General features: G+C 36.7%; 1 protein-coding gene across 16 annotated transcripts in view; it reads left to right on the top strand.

The window, feature by feature from the left end:
• The window catches only part of LOC121816219 (uncharacterized), a 761897-nt gene that overhangs the window by 547578 nt on the left and 201651 nt on the right, over positions 1–12668 (top strand). For all 16 annotated transcript variants that reach the window (XR_009600791.1, XR_006055695.2, XR_009600786.1 and 13 more), the window contains one exon: positions 2165–2210. The gene's annotated coding sequence lies outside the window, so the exon portion shown is untranslated. The remainder of the gene's footprint in view (positions 1–2164; positions 2211–12668) is intronic.

Raw genomic sequence — 12668 nt, 5'->3', positions numbered from 1 at the left:
GAAGAACCATAGCTTTGATTATATGGACATTTGTCAGCAAAGTAATGTCTCTTCTTTTCAATATGCTGTCTAGGTTTGTCACAGCTTTTCTTCCAAGAGCAAACCTCTTTTAATCTCATGGCTATAGTCACCATCTGCAGTGGGAAATATAGTCAATAATTATATAGTATCTTTGTCGGGTGACAGACAATAACGAGAATTATCATGATGATCATTTTGAAATAGAAATATCGAATCATTTTGTTGTGTGCAAAGAGCATAGTGTTGCAGGTCAATTACACTTTAAAGCAAACAAGCAAACTCACAGAAAAAGAGATCATATTCGTGGTTACCAGAGGTACTGGTATAAGGAGGGTGAGTTAGATGAAGGCAGTCAAAAGGTCAAACTTCCAGTTATAAGATAAATAAGTACTTTGAATATAATGCATATGACAATAAGATAAATAAGTACTGGGGGTGTAATGTACATGATAAATATAAATAACACTGTTGTATGTTAGATATGAAAGTTGTTAAAAGAGTGATCCTAAGAGTTCTTATCAGAAGGAAAAATTTTTTTCTATTCATTTTTGTGTCTATATGAAATGATGGCTGTTCACTAAATATATTGTGTAAATGATGATGCATGTGAATCAAATAATCATGCTGTATACCTTAAACTTATTTCATGCTATATGTCAATTATATCTCAAAAGAGGAAAGAAAGAAGTTAAAGTATATAGGAGGATGTGCATAGGTTACATGAAAATTCTGTGCTATTTTATAAAAGAACTTGAGCATCCAGGGATTTGGGTATCCATAGAAAAGAGAAGGTCCTAGAACCAATCCCTTTCACATACCAAGGGAGGACTATATCTCTCTTTACCAAGGAAAGGAGTTTTGAATGATGTAGATAAAATAAATAGATTCAATAGGTCATTTATGCAATTAGGAGTATGAAGCTTCACCAAGAAGATGGAACTTTTCCAAAGCAAAATACAGAATTCCACTCTTCTCGATTCCTTTCTAATCTTGGAAATTACAAAGAATTAAGTAACAATGCAGTGGGATGAGGCTGGGAGATGGATATTCTACCCTTAGTTCTGCCATAAGCTAGCTATGGGATACTGCTTTATTTTGTAAAGTGAGGATGTTGGACCGGTTGATTTTTAAGTTACCTCCTGGTTCTAAGATCAGTTCTTTTCTAATGATGATCATCAGAATTTCCTTACAGTAATTCCCTCTTCCCCTCTTTGAGGTAATATCTCTCTTAAAACTCTAGAACACGGGACTTGATCTCACTCCAGGTTGAAATCTTGTGATTGTATCCACAAAATGGACTACAAGTTAGTACCTGTAGTTTTTAACTTAATTTTTATTTTTTAACACCAAAAACATTTTCTATTGTGGTATGGCAATCAGCAATGTTGTGATAGTTTCAGGTGAACAGTGAAGGGACTCAGCCATACATATATATGTATCCATTCTCCCCCAAATCCCCCCTCCCATCCAGGCTGGCACATAACATTGAGCAGAGTTCCATGTGCTATACAATAAGTTTTTGTTGGTTATCTGTTTTAAATATAGCAGTGTGTACATGATCTTCCCAAAGTCTATACCTATCCCTTCCCCTGGCAGCCATGAGTTCGTTTTCTAAGTCCCTGAGTTTCTTTCTGTTTTCTAAGTAAGTTGATTTGTATCATTTCTTTTTAGATTCCACATGTAAGGGATGTCATATGATATTTCTTCTCTGTCTGACTTACTTCACTCAGTGTGACACCTAATGATATAAAAAGATGTTATTAAATCTAGAAGTGTTTGCAATTTTATAGGGGTTTTTTTGCTTCATTTTGGCAATAAGGCATAATTATTTTTTCCTTTTTACCTCTACTGTCAATAGTAAAATTGCTAAATTGGCTAATAGTTGTAAATAAGAAGACTCTTAATCACTATGTCCATATCCAACAGATAGCAAAAATGTCAGTAAACATATATTTTATTGTAATGCTTATGTGCCCTTCAGTGCTGCCAAACTCATTGGTGGATGGAAAAAGCAATTCCTTGACACAGTAAATAGACTAACCCCCAGCAAATAGACCACTAAAACTCAGTGTTAATAATAATGCTAAAACAATCCTTCTATTTTATTGCTCTTTATGTCATCCATTTTCTATTTATTTTTTAGGATATCCTTGAAGATTAGTCAGAGAGCCTCTTATGTGCCTCTAAAGGTAGGAAAAAGAACCCTTATTTCTGGTTATAGAATATATTTGTAATTCTATGGCAAATAGAATGCTTTTGTTTTAGCTATGTTTTAATACTTTACACCTCTTTTTAGACATAGACATAGTTAATGTTGCTTATTTGGAAAATCTGAAAAATGTGTTATCTCTACTCACCTGTCAACTTGAAATCACCCAGTGCATAGTGTTTAATTGTCAGTTTGCATTTTGCATTCATATTATTACATACTGTGAGGCTAAAGTGAAAATGTTGGTCACTCTCACGTCTGACTCTTTGTGACCCCGTGAACTATAGCCCACCAGATTCCTCTGTCCCTGTCAAGAATTCTCCAAGCAAAAATAAAAATGGGTAGTCGCTTTTCATGGGATTGTCCAGACACAGGTATTGAGTGCAGGTCTCCTTCATGCAGGTTGAATCTTTATTATCTGAGCCACCCGGAAACCCCTTACTATTACATATTACTTCAGTTTATTATATTACTTAGAATTTTTTTCCCCTGTGGGCAGAATTTATTCATTATTTTACATTTTGTATTACCTTCATAATTTTAGCATAGTTTGACATTACCATGTATGACTTCCGTATATCAAGAAGATAATTTTATAATATATACACTTAGGTATGAGCTTCCAAGGTGGCTCAGTGGTAAAGAATTCACCTGCCAATGCAGGAGACACAGGAGATGTGAGTTCAATCCCTGTGTGTCGAAGATCCCCTGGAGGAGGAAATGGCAACCTATTCTATCCAGTATTCTTGCCTGGAAAATTCCATGGGCAGAGAAGCCTGGCGAGCTACAGTCCATGGGGCTGCAGAGTCAACTCGACTGGGCACATACACACGAACACGCACTTTTGTATATTAACGTATAGAATATATTGTTAGAAACTAAGATTCTCTGCTACTGCTGCTGCTGCTGCTGCTAAGTCACTTCAGTCATGTCCGACTCTGTGCGACCACAGACGGCAGCCTATTAGGCTCCGCGGTCCCTGGGATTCTCCAGGCAAGAACACTGGAGTGGGTTGCCGTTTCCTTCTCCAATGCATGAAAATGAAAAGTGAAAGTGAAGTCACTGAGTTAGTGTGTCTAACTCTCAGAGACCCCATGGATTGCAGCCCACCATGCTCCTCCATCCATGGGATTTTCCAGGCAAGAGTACTGGAGTGGGGTGCCATTGCCTTCTCCAACCTACCTTAATTTCATAGTTTTCTTCTTATTTTAAAACTATAATTTTTAAAGAAAAACCAAAGTTGCCATAAGTATAATTAGCTATCAGTGATTTATTAAAATAAATTTTAATTTGGAAGAATTTAATTCTGTATTAGCTTTTCTTAATGAGTGCCAGAAAATGTGTCCCTTTTCTTGGCTAGAATGTATGTGACGATAAATTTAGAATTCCTACTCTAGTAGATACTTCTCTGATAATAGCTTAATTGCAGCTATTTCAAACCAAATTGTTTAATTGTGGTGAATCATATGCAAATTGTTCAGATGTAGGTCAACCTCCCACTTCCACATTCTAGCACCTCTTTTCTAATTCAAGACAAACTGCTCAATGCCTGAAAGAGGCAGAATGGTACAGATTTAAAATATATGGCAAAAGCAAAATGATAATAACATAAAAACAACGAGCTAGAAGTCAAAGATGGCACGTAAGGCAGGTTGCATTTATTTTACCTGAGCTGATGATCTTTTGTGCTTGATGTGTGTCTGGTACACTATCATTTGCTCACTGCTCATGAGATTGGTATTTGGCAAATCATGGTGCCTCTAAGTTGCTAAGTCTCCTCACCTGTACTCATTTTCGGTATTCTGGCTGAGTGATACAAGCGGACCTCACAGATGGACAAGAATACCTTGGGTAGCTCTGAAAGTGACCAACTGTGATATATTGCTGTTGTAGAAAGTCTGGAAATCCTTTATTTTCCTAGCTACTACATTCTAGTTCTAATCTGTAATTGCCTTTGCGGTGGGTCATTGTATCACTTTCTAATGAACAACTGAGATTTTATGAATTCTATTTAAACTTTATATGTCATCTGCTATGAAAGAAAAGAATTTATTTCTAGTTTCTAAAGCACCAAATAATGATACAGCAAATTCATGTGTTTTTTATGTGTTGTCTTTTATCTCTAGGAGATTATCACCAATATTTTTGGTATTTTGACAGAAAATAATGAGACTTGCTGGTTACAGACAAAAAAAAAAATTAGCCTTAATTTTAATAAAATTAGAAATCTGCCTTACTATAAACATAATTTTTAACATTATCATTCTTCAGTGGAATTTGATTTGAGAATTTGAATTTGTATTTTCATGCAGTTTATGATATTTCAACTTTTCTGAAATTTGTTTTGAGTTAAATTTTTCATTCTTGAAGAATTATTGAATTAGGTTACTGACTTAAATAACATCTGTGGTTTTTCCAGTCTTAGAATGGGAAAAATTAAATGCTGCATGCTTTGTATTTCTTTCAATATCAATAATTTTGTTGTTAGGAAGTATTTCATATTAAAAATTAAGAATTATACTAAATAGAAAATTATGTTTCCCTCAAAGTTAGTACTGCTAAAGTTTTGGTGTTTTCCTTTCATGGTTCCTTCTTTATATACACAAATATCAATATTAATCTGTGCACACAATGCTTTCATACCATATTCATGAGTCTGTTTTTTTTTAACATTTTAATTATGAAGTTTCTTCTAAGTCAATATATGTTATCTATTTCATCCTTTCTAATGGCTGCATATTAGACAATTTTTTTTGATGTGCCATGATTTATTTAATAGGCCCTTTAAATCTTTTCTTAAATAGAACTTTAAAATAGAATGAAAGCAGGCCTTCCTTAATTACATTTTTGGCAAGCATACAAAAGAATAATTCTCACTTGTACTTTGAATTAGGAAATTAAGGAGTAAAGAAAAAGTGTTACAGTAAAGAGTCATAAAAAGTATTAGGTAAGTGCACATAAATGGTCAGGGGAAAGAAAAGCTCATAATGTAGATGTTTATGCAACTGCGTTCTAGGTATGTAAGAGTAACGTTCTGATTGTTTTTCAAGATTCACCCCAGATGACACCTTCTTTCATAGCTTTCAAAAAGATGTTTCCCTTCATCTTCATTCTCACCAGTCATCTTACATCTCCATAAATCTTTTGGAAAAATAGATCTCATCATACATATTATGTCACATACAAAATTTCACCTTGTATTTTTCCCTACAGGATGTTAACCCTTAGAGGGTAATGACTGTGTGTTACTCCTATTTGAACTTAGTAGGTGCTGAATAAATAGCAGTCAGCTAAATTGGATTGAAGTGTGACAAAGGGGAGAAATCAGGTAGAAATATTTAGTCTTACCAAATGTTTATAAAGTACCACTACCTACCTATTATCTTTGGAGTAACACAGTAGTAATTGTTAATAATTTCTGATGAACGAGATACAAAAGATATCAACACATGATTTTTGATACACAGTAAAAGTTCTTTCAAATTGAACTTTAATGATTCTTAGTTGCATTCATGCTTAAAATCAGATATTGGTTGTTTCAGAAAATTATTTATAAATTTATAAAAAAATCTATATGGTACTGAAATTATTTATACATTACCTCATATGGATCTAAAAACACTTTGCCAGCTTTAAAGTATTATACACATGTAAGACGTTATTTTTATTGATAAGACAGTAACAAATTTGTCTCTGTGGGTTAAAAGTATGGATAGTTATTTGCAAAGTAGAAATTACATATAAAAGAAGCAATTCTCTGCGTGAATTCTGTTAGAAGAAACAGAGTAATGTTAGTACTTGTATATAATGCAACTTACTACCCATGCTGTTTAAATGAATCTTTGACATTATCTCAGCCAGCAAAAGTAGACTTATTAATGGCTTGAATTGTGTCTAAAAGAATCTCTGATTTCACATTAGTCTGAATTCAATGGTAGTATTAATTTGAAACATCTTGAACATATGTACCAAATTCTTTTTTTAACAGAAAAATGAAAAATAAGTGGGTATGAGATCTCTTTTAAAACTGAAAGTAGTAACTATTATGCCTACTGCATAATAGTTTTTCTCCTCATCTGACTTGCAGAAGTCACCAGCCCCAAACTCTTGATTCTACAAACATCTTATTGGACAAATCAGGAAGGGGGAAAGGATCTTGCTCAGTCTTCTAAATAAATTTATCTGATATTCGGCTAGGGTTACAAATGCAGGTACTTTTGAAACCCATGAGTATAGCCAAAGGGAGTGTAACAGACCAACACTGTACATTTGGGAGTGGTGTGGACTGAGGAAAAGACGATCACATGCTCAACAAACAGGGGCTGTTTCTCCTCATTCTAGTCATACTTTCTATCTAACAGTACGTTCCAGTAGCCATAACTTCTAAAGGTAAAAGGAATTGAATATTGAAACTTCTATGTGAAATCTCACAGTTTCTAAATATGGGCTCAATTTTAAACATTGGGGGAAAAAAGAAAACCATGTAAAGGAATCATAGCATGCCTTTAGGTAAGCAATTTGGTACCTTTGCATAGATACCCTGCAAATACTTGCTCAATCAATGAGTGAATTATAGATATCTTTAAGATACAGGGAAATAAATGGGCACTCTAGCCCTTGTTCTCCCATGTTCATTGGAAATTTCATATAATACTTTAAGGAGGATAATAGCCATTAGCAACAAATATGGAGACCTCAGATAAGCTTTTTCAGTCTATTTCTGGATTCTGGAAAAGAGAAAGCAAGAATGAGCTAAGGTTTTGTTAAGATATATTATGATATGCAAAGAATGATGTTTAAGAGATATCACTTTTTGAACACACTTTTATCTGATCCCCAACTTACCTTATGCTCTTAATTAATTACTCTTTTCTTTACTACCTCAAATATTTTGTCATTTTGTTAATTTTAAAAGAAAATGGTGAGTTAAGATAATGACTCTACAGGAAGTCAAACACGAGGGAAAAATAAAAATCAAGTATGCCAATTTTGTCACATAATCATTAATGCATAAACATGGGTTCAATGGACTCTGGTTCGTTTTACATTTTGACCTTCAAGATTTACTTTCTTTTTGAGATCTCTCCTGCACAAACTTCTGGACAAACTCACCTTCCTTCTTTCATTTCAGTCCTTTATTATATCACCACATTTCACTGCATTTAATGGCACCTAATTACAGTTGCTCACACATTTCTCTTCCCAAGTAGACTTGAGAATCTCAAGGTCAGAAACAATATCTTTCAACAATCATAAACTTACAGAAAATGTATGCATACATCACAGAGAACTTTTCCACTGAACTATTTGAAAATAAATTGCCAGCATAATGCCACATTACCCAGAGTGCTTTAGGATGTGTCTCCCTGCAAACAAAGACATTTTCTGCATAACCACAATAAAATCACCAATATCAGGTACTAAGGACTAAATTGTGCCCCACCTTATATTCATATGGCTTCCCTGGTGGCGTCGATGATAAAGAATCCATCTGCAATGTGGGAGGCCTGGGTTCAATCCCTGTGTTGGGAAGATCCCCTGGAGAATGGCATGCCAACCCACTCCAGTATTCTTCCCTAGAGAATCCCCATGGACAGAAGAGCTTGGAGGGCTACGGTCCATGGGGTCACAAAGAGTCAGACACAACTGAGCAACTAAGCACATTCAGTCCCACTCATATGTCGAAGACCTAACCCCTCCTCCAACCCCCTGTAATGGTATTTGGAGAATAGCCTGCACTAAGTGTGATGGTATTTGGAGGAGAGGCCTTTGGTAGCTAAGTAGGTTTAGATGAGGTAATGAGCATGGTGCTCTCATAATGGGTTAGTGCTCTTATAAGAAGAGAGGCCAGAGAGTTTATTTATTTTCTCACTGTTATGTGTGAACAAAAGCAAGAAAGAAGGAATTGGTGAGTTCCTTGATCATGACTTGCCAGACTCCAAATCTATGAAACATAAATTCCTGTTGCCTGAGCCACCCAGTTGATCATATTTTGTTAACACAGCTGCAGCTAACTAGTACATCAGGAAATTAACATCCTTAGTTCACTACTATCTAATCCCCAGATCCCATTCAAGTTTCATCAGTTGTCCAGATAAATTCCAACTATTGGTCTTTAGTGAGTAAGAATTTGTTTCCAAATTATGTGCTTTGTTTTTTTAGTTTCATTTTATTTGTCTTCATGAGTGTAGAAAAATTCTACAGACTTTCCTTGACTTTCACCACCCTGATACTTTTAAAGATTACACTCCAGTTGCTTTGTAGCACAGCCTTTAATTTAGATTTGTTTGAATTAAGGACCATAGTTTATGCAAATTTGGATCCTAGTATCTAGGACTGTGTCTGGCATACAGATGATGTTCAATAAACACTTGTTGAGGAATGAATTAGTTATTGAAAACTTTGACTGAATCACTTGCATAATGCTGTTAGCAACAATTTCAAAACTTTAAAGAGAAAATTGTAAAGCAGGTTCAAAATAAGAAATAAAGAAAACACACACACACAAACTCTGATGTCTTATCTTAGTGTTTTTGAGATCTGTTCTTTATTTATTGAACATGCATACATTGGCTATTGTGTAAGTTAATAACAGTTTCTTTACAACAGTGCTTCTCAAAGCGTGGTCTGTGGATTGCTTCCAGTTTTTGTCCTATTTCTGGTTCATGATGACATTGGGGTTATGTGTTTAGAAAACCTTTTTAGAATTTTGACAAAGTGGTTCTATTTCTGCTGAATCTATTAATTCTGAAGTGACATATTAGATTTATTTTATCTGATTTTCTTTTTTATTCCATTTATCTAGTAATTAATTTGCATTGTACTTGCCATATTATTGATCCATAATGGATTAGAAGTTAAAAATGGCTCATTTATCACAGTTTGTGGTTATTCCCATCAGAGTAAAGTGTGATTAAAGTGGATGGGAACTTGGTGGAATTTGACCTTGCACCTAAAGAGTGGGTAAAATCTTGTAGTTTTCTTCGGTTATTCAGTCATGTCTGACTCTTTTTGACCCCATGGAATGCCACGCTCAAGGCTTCCCTGTCCTTCATGATTTCCTGGAGTTTGCTCAGACTCATGTCCATTGAGTCAGTGATGCCATCCAACCATCTCATCCTCTCTTACACCCTTCTCCTCCTGCCCTCAATTTTTTTCAAACATTAGGATCTTTTCCAATGGGTCAACTCTTCGCATTTATGGCCAAAATACTGGAGCTTCAGCTTCATCAATAATCCTTCCCATGAATATTCAGGTTTGAATTACTTTAGGATTAATTGGTTTGATCTCCTTGTTGTAAAATAGGTAAAGGTCTTACTAGTTTATAAATTAGAGAAACGAGCAATTCAGTCATAACAAAGTATGAGAGGAAGCATGTGTCTATTTGCATTATGTGGTTGCAAGTGGGCACTTATTTGTGTGCTTGTATGTGTTGGATGGGTATTAGAAGTTAGAAACTTCAAGAGATAGTAAGACCTCATGATTCTAAAAGGAGCCGAGAGCAACCCTTCCCATATTTGATTGCATTGAATCCCAAAACATTAATCCTAGTAGCATTGCCCTTACAGACATTCTTGTGTTCTCCCTTTCCTTTCGAAAACATTCTTTCCTTTGACCACCAGAAACTTATAATTCCCACTGCTGACAAAAAACCAATAAGCTCCTGTGACCAAGAAAGTAGACAGTGCTACTATTACCACTTGTAGATAACGGAGACTAGTCACAGCTTGTGTATCAGTCACTCAGTCATGTCCGACTCGGTGACTCCATGGACTGTAGCCCTGCAGGCTCCTCTGTCCATGGAATTCTCCAGGCAGGAATACTGGAGTGGGTTGCCATTCCCCTCTCCAAGGGATCTTCCTGACCCAGGGATTGAACCTGGATCTCCTGCATTGCTGGCAGATTCTTTACCATTTGCAAATAGTTAAATGAAAAGAGGAGAGCTGTAGTTAGGAAAGAGGGAAAACAATGAGAGAAAGAATAGAGTGAACTTAAGAAATGCTGTTAGGGAAAGAAGAACCTAAAAAGAAGGATATATCATTGCATCAAGTTTAACTTACTCTGATAGCCTTAAAGGGCAGTAGCATTTAGTTCAGGTCAAAACCTATTTACTAAGAAACTGTCATGGAGCAGACACTGAAATCAGGGAATGCAAAGAAGAATAAGACATAACTTTCCATCAAATGAATTCAGTGGTTTGGGTAAGACAGATAAGTAAATCCAACTTCAGTGTACTGGTTGGGACTTTCATTGGGGAATTTGCAGGTACAGAGGGTAGGTGATTGTCCAACTTCCCAGGATTATCTGAGGAGATTATGCCCATGAAAGGTCCTGATGAAAACTAAACCAAACTGAAATAAGTGGGATGGAGAAGAAGTGCAATTTGATAATCAGTACTCAGTGTGGGAGCTGGTACATTGTTGTTGTAGTTGTTCAGTCACTCAGTCTTGTCTGACCCTCTGTGATCCCATGAACTGCAGCATACCAGGCTGCCCTGTCCTTCACTATCTCCTGGAGTTTGCTCAAATACATGTCCGCTGTGTTGGTGATGACATCCAACCATCCTGTCCTCTGTTGCCCTCTTCTCCTTTTCCTTTCAATCTGCGTATAAGAGGTTATTGATACATCATTGGTGCTTAATAAACAGTGGTTGAATGAATGAATGATTTACTTAATTAGAATGAATTGACATACTAGAGGTAAATGCAACTCCAGGAAGAGGAACTAGGCAGGACATGGAAGTGTAACATAGCAGTGGTGAATTAAGATGAGGGAGACATCATCAGTCCTCCACGGTAGAGTTAAAATTGCATGACAGAGACACGTGAGTTGAAAATGAAGACATAAGTAGAAGTCAGGTAATGGAGACATTTCTCTGCAGTACTAAGGCCCCATAGATTCTAAATGTCTATCAGTAATGGGAGTGACATGGGATATTTGTATGTAGTTTGATTATAGATGAGTAAGTGGGAGAGACAAGACAGATACAGATGGCCTACCAGTTGTCACTGGTCTTGACAAGAAAAGGTGAAGATCTAACATATGGCTATGAAGAAGAGATGGTGAATGGGGAAGGGGCAGGCACACAGATTCATGAGTTACTTGAGAAATAGAATCAGTGGAATGTTTCACTTACGTGGTGGGTAGTGTGGCAAGGGAGGGGTAAATCACAGTCTGAAAGAAAAGGGTAAAAGCTTGAACACTTTCTATATTTGACTTTAGTCCCTGCATGAATGAAGATATCCTAAATTGAGCCAAGGAATATGGGAAGACAGATAAATATTTGGAAAAAATGGAGAGGCACCAAAAGGAATCTAGTTTTAGCCATTTAATTGAGAAGCCTGTTGAGGAAGAGAGATCAGAACTGAAGAAATGCATGTACATATTTTCATGTGTGTATATATATGAACATATGGGCTTTCCAGGGGGCGCTGTAGGAGATGTAGGAGATGCAGGTTCAATCCCTGGGTCAGGAAGACGCCTGGAAGAGGGCATGGCAACCCACTCTAGTGTTCCTGCCTGGGGAAAGCTATGGGCAGAGGAGCCTAGTGGGCTATAGTCCATAGGGTCACAAAGATTTGGACATAACCTCAGATACGCAGATGACACCACCCTTATGGCAGAAAGTGAAGAGGAACTAAAAGGCCTCTTGATGAAAGGGAAAGAGAGTGTGAAAAAGTTGGCTTAAAGCTCAACATTCAGAAAACGAAGATCATGGCATCCGGTCCCATCACTTCATGGCAAAGAGATGGGGAAACAGTGGAAACAGTGTCAGACTTTATTTTTATGAGCTCCAAAATCACTGCAGATGGTGATTGCAGCCATGAAATTAAAAGACGTTTGCTGCTTGGAAGGAAAGTTTTGACGAACCTAGATAGCTCATTTAAAAGCAGAGACATTACTTTGCCAACACAGGTCCATCTAGTCAAGGCTATGGTTTTTCCAGTGGTCATGTATGGATGTGAAAGTTGGACTGTGAAGAAGGCTGAACACTGAAGAATTGATGCTTTTGAACTGTGGTGCTGGAGAAGACTCTTGCATGTCCCTTGGACTGCAAGGAGATCCAGCCAGTCCATCCTAGAGGAGATCAGTCCTGGGTGTTCATTGGAAGGACTGATGCTAAAGCTGAAACTACAATACTCTGGGCACCTCATGCGAAGAGTTGATTCATTGGAAAAGACCCTGATGCTGGGAGGGATTGGGGGCAGGAGGGGAAGGGGACGACCGAGGATGAGATGGCTGGATGGCATCACCGACTCGATGGACATGAGTTTGAGTAAACTCTGGGAGTTGGTGAAGGACAGGGAGACCTGGCATGTGCAATTCATGGGATCTCAAAGAGTCAGACACGACTGAGCGACTGAACTGAACTGAAGTGGCTTAGCATGCACACACGCATATATGCACATATGTTATATCATCTTAAAGGTATGCATAT

The sequence above is a fragment of the Ovis aries genome, chromosome 1, assembly GCF_016772045.2.
Source record: "Ovis aries strain OAR_USU_Benz2616 breed Rambouillet chromosome 1, ARS-UI_Ramb_v3.0, whole genome shotgun sequence".
Classification (NCBI taxonomy): Eukaryota; Metazoa; Chordata; class Mammalia; order Artiodactyla; family Bovidae; genus Ovis; species Ovis aries.
This window is presented reverse-complemented; position numbering and strand designations above follow the sequence as displayed.